Genomic DNA, 10,010 nt, shown 5'->3' with positions numbered 1-10,010 from the left:
GGGGGCGCGCGGGCCGGCCGGGCGCGCGGGGGCGGGGCCGGGGGCGGGCGCGCACCGCGGCCGGGGCGTGGGGAGCACCCGTGCCCGCGGCGGGGGCGCGCCTGTTTACGCGAGGGGGGAGTCACTGTGTCAGAGGAGCGGGTGCGAGGACACGCGCGTTTGTGGAGGAGCCGGGGGGTCGTGGGAGGGGCGCGCGTGTTCACGCGAGGGAGGAGTGTTTGGACGCGCGAGTGTGCGTGGGGCCCGGCGCGTGTTTACGGGGCGAGCGTGCAGGAGGGGGTGTTGGCTGAGCGTGCGGAGCGCGTGTTGATGGAGCGAGGGGGAGGGCGTGAGCGTGTTTGCGGAGCGGGGGTGCGGACACGGGTGTTTACGGTGCGAGTGGGAGGGTGAGGGGGCGCGTGAGCTGATGGAGAGAGCGCAGGGACTGAGTGTGTTTTGAGGCACGAGTGCGCGTGGCGCCCGGCGTGTTTACCGAGCGAGTGTGGGTGAGGGGGGTGGCACCACGCGTGTTCGTGGAGCTAGTGGGGGAGCGGGGGGAGCGAGGCCGGGAGCGCGCGCGCGTGTAGCTGCGAGGCGGCGGGGGCTGGTGTGGGTGTGAGAACACGCGTGTGCGCGCGAGTTCGTGGGAGTGTTTGGGTGAGTGGCGGTCTGGGGACGCGCGTGCGGGGAGTGGCCGGCGCGAGCGGCGCGGACGCCCGTGGGGCCGCCGGCTGGTTTTCGTTTGCGAGGCGCGTCTGGGCGGCGGGCTTTTCGGATCGAGTGCTCGCTCCCGCGGCCAGGCGTGGGGAGAGGGGCGGGGCCGGGCGCCCGCTCCACGGGGAGAAGGGCGAGGGGAGTGGAGCAGGGACAAGTGCCCCCTTGGCGGGGAGAGTGGCCGGGACAGACTGGCCCTCGGCCCCAGACGCCTCTGCGGGACAAGGCGGTTGGAGGCTGCCTTTTCCTAGCAGGCCAATGGAGTGAATGAACGTTTTGTTAATCCGTGCGTAGAACACGGCGGGGAAAGTTGGTGGAGTTCAGAGACTAAAGGTTTGGAAGAACTTCCTGAGAGCTTTGCTTCATTTCAGAGCAGGGACTGGAGAGGCACATTGACCTTTGCTTCCACCAGCCAGGCTCCGCGTGGCCTTCTTGCATTTGTAAGATCTCTCCTGCTTTGGTTTCCTAGGTAACGGCCCAGTGTCGGGGCGGTCCTGATGGTGGTCAAATGTTAGAGACCATTTTTCAATCTTCGTCGATTTCTGCAGCCATCACATTTCCGAAAATATAGTACTCTTGCAAATAATCTTCCTCATCAATTACTTCACCAGGGAATGATGGCAGTCTTAAAGCCTGTTTTGGATTTTGTCCACCGTTGCTTGGTATGATTTCTACTGGTTAGTCTGAAATATATTGATATAATTGGCAAAGCAGATACGGTAAACATGAGAAGTGCTCTCAGATAATTGTGAAGTGCCTCGTGTATTTGTTTGTTTGAACGCATTATATTTTTCCCATCAGTGAGGCCAAAACCTGAAATTTAAAAATTGTGATCCGCCAAAGTTGTGTCACATACGGTAAAATGGCTGGCTGTATATAAAGGAGTCCTCTTCTCTCTCTGTCTAAAGGAATTGTTTGGAGAGTTTCCCTACAGAATCTGTCATGTAGAGAAACTGTTGCTTGGGAACCTGATAAAAAGAAATATGTTAAGCAGTAGCGCTTTCCATGGTGTTTGTTTATAGAAATATATTTATTATTTTAAGACCAAAATTAGACGATAGCAAATAAGCTTATGTTTCTCTTTTTCTTAGTGTTAGATTTCGGGAATAATAATGTTTAATGTTCTAGAAAATAGCATTTACTTACAGGGTATGCATTTCCCCAATAAATTCCGATTGGTGAAAACAGCAGAGGACTGCCTGGAATTCCTAAGGGACCTGGACCCAGGCATTCTAATTAATTGTATTCCAAATAACCTAAATGGAAACATAGTATTTAATGCAGTAGTTAATACCAACATTGTATCCTTTAAGGATCCTTATTAACTCTTCCGCTCTTTTTTTTTTTTTTTGGTAACTCTTCCGCTTTTGTGATAGACATGCAGAGACACATTATTTTCTTTGGTTCTCTGTGGAGAGCTCTGCTGGGCCTTCCGAATGCCTGTAACAGCAGCTGGCCCCGCTGCAGGACGTTCATGTTGGGCTGTCCTAGAAAACATGGGTAACAGGTGGCACAGAAAATTTTTTACTTCACACGAGAAAGATGGTGAAGTTAAAGAATCAGTTGACCTTGAAAGTTTGCCGCGTGAAAGGTATGAGACTCATATCGATGGCTACAATTCAGATGCTCAGCTCAAGATCCCTCGCCTTCTGGCACTTCCAGAAATGTCCGTTTTGGTAACCTAGAGTTTCCTTTGGGAACCGTCATAATTTTTCTGATGTTTTCGATCCTTGCCATTGTGAACTTCTGACGTTGCAGAACCGTACTTGTAGGCTGCCTTTTAAAAATGTTTAAGGAAAATTTTATTTTTACATATTATTTTTACATTTATTTAAAGCTCAACTTTAGGTTTCACCCAGAAGGTGCAATAAAGACCATTTTGTTAAACGTGGCACCATTCTTTAGCCGGTGCAGTGGTTTCGGGAAGTCCTTTATTCTTCCTTAGCAGCGTTCACTTCCCGATCCCTTTCCCAGTTGTTTGAGTGTGCCTGCTGTATCTTCTCACATGTAAAGGGCTTTGCTCTGCCTGACTTAACGTGGGTTAATATTGGCATCCCATGGATGTTTTTGGACGAAGACACCACCTGAGTGGTGCCAGGTCTTCATTGTTAAATATCAACCGTGGCGTCTTGTCACACTATATAAGCAGAATATTTGGGAGTTTATTTCAGTTATATATTCCTTTGCCAAAATGCTTTTGGCATTCACACGCGATGTAGTTTATTTGCGTACACCTAACTTTTCTTTTTTTTTTTAAAGGGGGTTTAAGGGAACTTACAGAGATACATATTAAGCAGTGAGAATAGGTGAAATAAAGAGGGAGTAGGCAGAAGGATAATGAGTGTCCAGGAAGGTGAAATGGGGACGAATGATGTTAGTAAACGACATTCATTCCAGAAAGGCTTCCACACTTTCTAGAGGCAGGCCGTGAACTGCCTTCTAGGCTCTCTGGCAGTTGTGGAAGTGACAGGCTTAATTTTGTCTTTATTACACCTCACACGCCATGCGTTTTCTTATGTTCCATGGAAACTCTGACAGCCATCAATGAAGTTTGGGTGATGGTGGGAGAAGTCTAGACACGGTGCATTGGATTACCTTAAAGACTGCATGTTAACATTGGTCACGTTGAACACTTAGGAAGCACCTGGGAACCTGCTGGGTGACCCCTCACCTGAGGACACTGGAGCTCATGATCATGAAGGTCATCAGTGATGGTCTTAACCCTTCCTGAGTGGATTGTCCGGAAGTCAAAAGACCAACTTTTCTTTGTTATAAGTGCCTCCAAATATATTAAATTACCATGTATCAAGTACCAACATTGACCAGTTAGTCTATGTTTTTTCACCTTTCTTCTTCTGACTTTCACCACCCTCCAAATCTGATCCCACTCTGTTAGTCCTCCTTCCCCCGTCCACCAGCAGCTACTCAGCGTGTATTGCATTCCTGCTCTCCATTTAAAATTCTTCCTCCTTATTCTCTGAGCCTAACTCACACCTGATCTCATTAATGAACCCTTTCCCCTCATCCCCCAGATTAGATGAGCAGCTCTTTGCGGTGCAGGGTGGCACTGAAGGTGTATCTTCCCCGACTACCCCTAGCATAATGGAACCTGGGAGGTGGAGTTTCATAAATACTGTTAGTTAAGAAAACAATTATATGCGTGGTGTTACTCCTTGGATAGAGTGAGAAGAATGTAACAAGAAAGTTCTAAAGCACACCCGACTCTGATCCTATCTCGTGCATTCAGTTCAGTCCTCCCTGTTGGTAATTTAGACACAAACTCCACAGGATCTCCCATTCAGGTCCATTCAAGGTCCTAGGGGATTTGGGTTTCCATTTAAGTGGTCTCGAAGTGGCCCTAAAAGTCTTGGCCTGTGTCAGTGTAGAATAGCAGGGTTTTAGTCGCCTTTCGGGATTTCTTAAGATTGGCCAGAAGCTTGCTGTCTAGGAATGTGTATAGGTAACAACTGTTTGCTTGAATATAACATGGTAGGATGAGTACTAGGTTTTTGTTTTAGCTCTGTCTCTAAGTAAATGAGAAATCGTAGGTAACTCACCTTACAGTCCTGGATCAGTGCCTTACCTGTTTTCTAAGCTTGTTAGTAGTGGGTCAGGAAATTAACTTAGTGGTCAGCATCATCAGTTATTAAAATCCGAATGCACTGCTCATAGCATGGGCAAGTATCAATTTGGGAAGATTTTGTTTCAGGGGTGTGTGTGTGTGCACGCGCGTGCACGCGTGTATGTGTGTGTGTACTGGGTTCTGTTTCTTTCTGTGGGCCACAGTCAAAACCTATCGAAAGTCCCTGGACCAGATAATTCATAATTCTCTTTAAATCGCAGTGTTCTGTAATGATTCTCTTGTGTGGAATGTATCTGTTGTTATGATAGTCAATTTGGCAGTAACTTAAGGCGTGAATGAGTTAGGATACTTCTGAAGGTATTTAATTCCACACCAGCAGATCGCTAGCTAGGCAGGAGCTCACTATACCTTTGTCTGTGTTTCTGATTTATTTGGGTAATCAGAATGTTTCAAATGAGCATGACAGCTGATTTCTGCCAAAATTTATCCCATGTTTTATAGAGAGCTTCGAATGATTCTTATGTACTACCGCTAAGGTCTGTTTAATGATATTGATTCGTGTGTGTGTGTGTCTGTGGAAGCGGAATTTAACCAGGATTTATTTAGTAAAAGGATCCACATTTCAGTTGTTGGATTCACCGTAGGCTCTTCCTTTAGCTTTAGGTGACAGAACTCCCAACTCAAGCTGGCTTCTGTAAAAAAGAGAATTTATTGACTCTCGTGAAGTCCAGTTTTGGTGTTGTCTTCAAGTATAGCTGGTTCCAGATGCTCAAGTGATGTCATTAGAAACCTGTCTCTCCCTCTCTTGGCTCTCCTCTCCTCTCCTCTCTGTTGATTTTATTCTCAGGCAGGGGTTCCTGACGCAGTAGCAAGATGACCCGCTCAAAGCTCCAGGCTTTTATTTTGCCAGTTTAGCAAATATCTCCAAGAAGACAGCACTTCTTTCCCAGTAGTTCCAGGAAATGTTCTGTCCTTACTGGCCCAGCTTGACTCATGTTTCCAATCCCTTGAATAAGGAGGGGTAGTGTTCTCATTAGAAAGACCTGGCTCACCCACCCCTGGAGACAAGAATTGTGGTGAGAACCACCTGAACTGAGCATAGGGCATCTCCCAAATGAGAAGCACGGTGCCATGGCCAGGGACCGGGAAAGGGATGCTGGGCAGGTGTACTGTGCTAATCTTCACCCTTAACTCTCATATTCCCAAAGAAAGCACCCTTCGTTCTGAAACCGCAGAAGCTCATAACAAGGCTCATTCTGTGCTTTCATTTTCACGGTCCCATTTTAAATGAAGACACACCAGAATCGTTACCTTTCAGCAGACCTTTAAATGGGTGCTGACTAACAGTCCCTAGGACCATTTTCAGAAAATATGATTCAAGTCCTTAATATTTCACTCTGTGGTTTGGAATCATCAACAAAGAATTTCTTTAAACACGCTTTTGTCTTTTCTAGTGAAAGAAACCATTCGTTCCATTCTAGCCAGAATCATTGCCCCTGGCATTTGTGTGTGTGTGTGAAAGATGTTTTATCTAATAATGTAAAAAAGAGGAAGGGCCCAGCCTAAAGCTGATGCTGTTCTAAAAGCTTATAAATCAGTTGAATAATATTTCCCAGATAAACAGTGCAACAAATGGTGGGTAGGTTCCCAGGCTAGACGGAGAACAAAAACCTTTTGAATCCATAATAGATACTCTGAATTTGCAGGAGAAAAAAATCAAAATAATGTGTGTGCATGCATATATCACATATAAACTGTAAAACAATGAACTACCTAATCTACATGATGTATAAATACATAGCCTACACTTCCATGTTCCAAAACAAATGAAAAAAAGTGAACTTCACATTTGAATATTGAATATTAAATATGCGGCTTGAATAGAAATAAATGTATATGTAAAATAACTTCAGTCAAGGGAAACTTCTTGGTGAAGATTCTCATTTCACAGGGTAGAACCCAAAATGATTCTCTGAAATTACAAAGTCTAGCTCTCTCACTTTTTAGAGGAATAAACCCAGAGAGAGTAAATAACTTCAGTTTCTCGATAACATAACCCATTATTATTATCCATGATAATTACAATCATATTTTTATTCTTGAATTGAGCAAAGGAGAGAGCGAGAGAGTGAGAGAAATCCTTCTTAGTATCTCGAAGAGTTACAGCAATGAAAAGGGAAGGAGAATGTGGGTTAAAGAGGTGGTGGTGTACGTGTCAAAGGTTGTCTGAGGAGAAATTAACTGAACCATAAGCAATAAGAGGAGGAGCCTCCTAAGAAGGAAGAAAGGAGACGGTGGGAACAGATGTGGGGTCGCTTTCCCATACTAGTCCCTGGGGGACATTCACCATTAACCTAAATAACCTTACTGGGGTCTGTGGTTGATGAAAGTGGACCAGGAATTTCATAACTCAGAGACTGTCTATACCATGGTATCCTTTTTTTTTTTTTTTTTTTAGATGTTGGGGGTAGGAGTTTATTAATTTATTTTATTTATTTTTGCTGTGTTGGGTCTTCGTTTCTGTGCGAGGGCTTTCTCTAGTTGCGGCAAGCGGGGGCCACTCACTATTGCGGCCTCTCTTGTTGCGGAGCACAGGCTCCAGACGTGCAGGCTCAGTAGTTGTGGCTCACGGGCCCAGTTGCTCCGCAGCGTGTGGGATCCTCCCAGACCAGGGCTTGAACCCGTGTCCCCTGCATTAGCAGGCAGATTCTCAACCACTGTGCCACCAGGGAAGCCCTATCATGGTATTCTTTAGGACTATTTTCAGTTCCTAAACTCTTCTGTGGGAGTTACTTACAGGACATGCTTATAAGAAGCTCCCCCTACAAAAAAAAAAAAAAAGGTTCAGATAAGTTTAGGAGACACACCTACCATTAGCTTTCCCCAGCAATTTAGAGTGCACATTAGAATAATAAGGTTCAGAAAAGTCATATGTTAAAGAAATATAAATGTACTTAGTGGTGTTTAACCCAGTGTTTCCAAAACATCTTTTTTTTTCTTTTTGTGGGACGCAGGCCCCTTTCACTGTTGTGGCCTCTCCCATTGCGGAGCACAGGCTCCGGACGCGCAGGCCCAGCGGCCATGGCTCACGGGCCCAGCCGCTCTGCGGCATGTGGCATCCTCCCGGACCGGGGCACGAACCCGTGTCCCCTGCATTAGCAGGCGGACTCTCAACTACTGTGCCACCAGGGAGGCCCTCCAAAACATCTTTAACCCAACATTCTGTTTTTATGGTCTGCTGAGATGTTACCTCACGAAATGGTTCTGAGCCTGGAATCCATAGATGTCCCATGGCTCTGAGTCTCCTGAAATTACATGCAAAGCTTTGTATGTATGTATTTTTCTGGGAAAGGATTTGTAGCTTTCATCACCGTCTAGGAGCCCATGAACATTAAGGGTGAGAAGGGTATGGGTTCTTTTCTTACAAGGGAAGTCCAAGTCCAGTTTCCCTTAAATATCCTTCATCTGTATGTTTTATGTCAGCCTAGGGGTATCACTCAGCAGGCCTGGGCAGTCACTCCGGGGGCGCCTGGAGATATGGAGGGATCCACGTTGTAAACAGGGAGCTGACTTGATTGTGTTTATTGTCAAATGGATTTAAAAATTGGCAGCTTCTCTCTTTCCGTCAAGAATTGTGGAAAGAAATGCCCTATACAGGACACTGCCGTATCGCTAACTCCAGATGTGTTCATTTCCAAACAAAGAAGAGAACAGGTTATTTTATTGCAGTAAAGCGACTTTTTGAAAGTTAAGGGCTGCAGAAGAGAAATCCATTGAGAGTTAATGATAAACAGTTAAGAACCAACTAAATTAGAGAAAGCTTTTCCTTCAAGAAATGTAAAACATTCAACTCACCTACTTTTATTTTTTTAATTATTTAAATTTATTTTATTTATTGATTATTTTTGGCCGTGTTGGGTCTTCGTTGCAGTGTGCGGGCTTCTCATTGTGGTGGCTTCTCTTGTTGGTGGAGCACGGGCTCTAGGCATGCGGGCTTCAGTAGTTGTGGCACGTGGGCTTCAGTAGTTGTGGCACACGGGCTCAGTAGTTGTGGCTCGTGGGTTCAGTAGTTGTGACTCATGGGCTCTAGAGCGCAGGCTCAGTAGTTGTGGCACACGGGCTTAGTTGCTCGGCGGCATGTGGGATCTTCCCGGATCAGGGCTTGAACCCGTGTCGCCTGCATTGTCAGGCGGATTCTTAACCACCGCGCCACCAGGGAAGTCCCCCAGTATTGCCTTTATTGCAAGGATGTTGAGGTCCATTGCATCACAGCCCTTCTTATGAATAAGCATCTGTAGGAGACATTTCTTTCAGCTCTTAGTACCTGGAAGAGCCATATTATGCACAGCAACTGACAGTGATCTTGAAACTGCCTGCCTCCCTTTTTGCTTTGTTTGCTAAGTTCAGCCAAATTTGGGGCTCACAGTTAACCATTTTAGAGGATTTAATATGTCTTTTCTGTATAACGGCTCTACCCGAGCTTTAGTTTATTCTCCTCATGAATCGTCGTCTTACCTAATCTCTTGTTAATCATGAGTGTTTCTATCAGCCACCTCAAAGAGACATACCTAGATCCAGGACTGGTTCCGGTTCAGTGAGGGCAGGGAGGGAAATGGAGAGGTTGAGAGGGAGTGGATTAGGGCAGTGAAGGGAAATCGGGAAAGAGAGGAAGAGGGGAGAAAAGAGAGGTGAAGCTGCGTTAGGGATTTGCGAGGGATGCGTCCCAGGGTTAGCGCCCACTGCCATTTGAATTAGTTATTGACCTTTTGTTCCATCATGTAACTGCTCCTGAACCTTTAGATCAACGACGCTAAGTCACCTACATACAGACCTTCAAGTTGTGAACTTTTAAAGATGCGAACGTGTGTTTGCACTTCCAATCACGTAAGTTCACGTGTCTGGCATACATTGTCATGTGCATGCATCCGCTACAAGTGGTTGTGCTTTTGTGTACTTTATAGTACTGTATTGAGTACAGCGGTACAGTATCTTTATTTCAAGCCCAGGATGTCCAGAAGCACGTGTAAAAGCAGTGGCGATGTAGCTGTTAGTGCTAAGAAGCTCCAAGCAGTCATGATGGAAAACAAAAGTGAAAATAATTGAGAGAGTGGAGCGACGCGAAAAGACGGTAGACCTGATGGAAACGGAGGCCCAGAGAAAGGATGAAGAGAGACAAGAGGAAGAAGTAGCTGAAGAACCGAAGAGATTCACGATGCGGGAAATGGCACGGGGTTTTCTTTATGGGAGGCGGCGCTGTTAGCGTTTGAGGCACAGGACCTGAACATAGAACGGTACACGAAGGTTGCGGCAGCTGTTCAGAATGCAATCCAGTGCTACCGTGTCATCTATGATGAGAAAAAAAGAGCTACTACCCAGACATCACTGGATCGTTTTTTCAGGAGGGTAGATGGAATTGAATCCAGCAAGGAACCAGAACCTGTGCCGTCAGCGTCAGGCGTGAGTGACATTGCAGCTCGCCCTCCGCCCCCTATTGCTGATGATCCTTCAGCTCTGCCATCTCCCACCTCCTCTCCCTCCTCCAGTCAGTAACTCTTTTTGCTTGTTCACTCGATGCCAGCCCCTGTATACCAGCTGTACTACTGTACTTTTCAAGGTACTGTACTGTAAGATTAAAAATGTTTATTTTTTGTGTTTTTTTATGTATTATTTGTGTGAAAAGTATTAAAAACCTATTACAGTACAGTACTATAGAGCTATGTGTTAGTTGGGTACC

At 45.9% G+C, this 10,010-nt stretch overlaps 1 protein-coding gene across 9 annotated transcripts in view; it reads left to right on the top strand.

The window, feature by feature from the left end:
* The window catches only part of CAMTA1 (calmodulin binding transcription activator 1), an 894,875-nt gene that overhangs the window by 840,415 nt on the left and 44,450 nt on the right, over window positions 1-10,010 (top strand). The window lies entirely within an intron of this gene.

This window comes from Aethalodelphis obliquidens, unplaced genomic scaffold (assembly GCF_003676395.1).
Source record: "Aethalodelphis obliquidens isolate GAN/ISIS:26980383/991018 unplaced genomic scaffold, ASM367639v1 scaffold9, whole genome shotgun sequence".
Lineage (NCBI taxonomy): Eukaryota > Metazoa > Chordata > Mammalia > Artiodactyla > Delphinidae > Aethalodelphis > Aethalodelphis obliquidens.
This window is presented reverse-complemented; position numbering and strand designations above follow the sequence as displayed.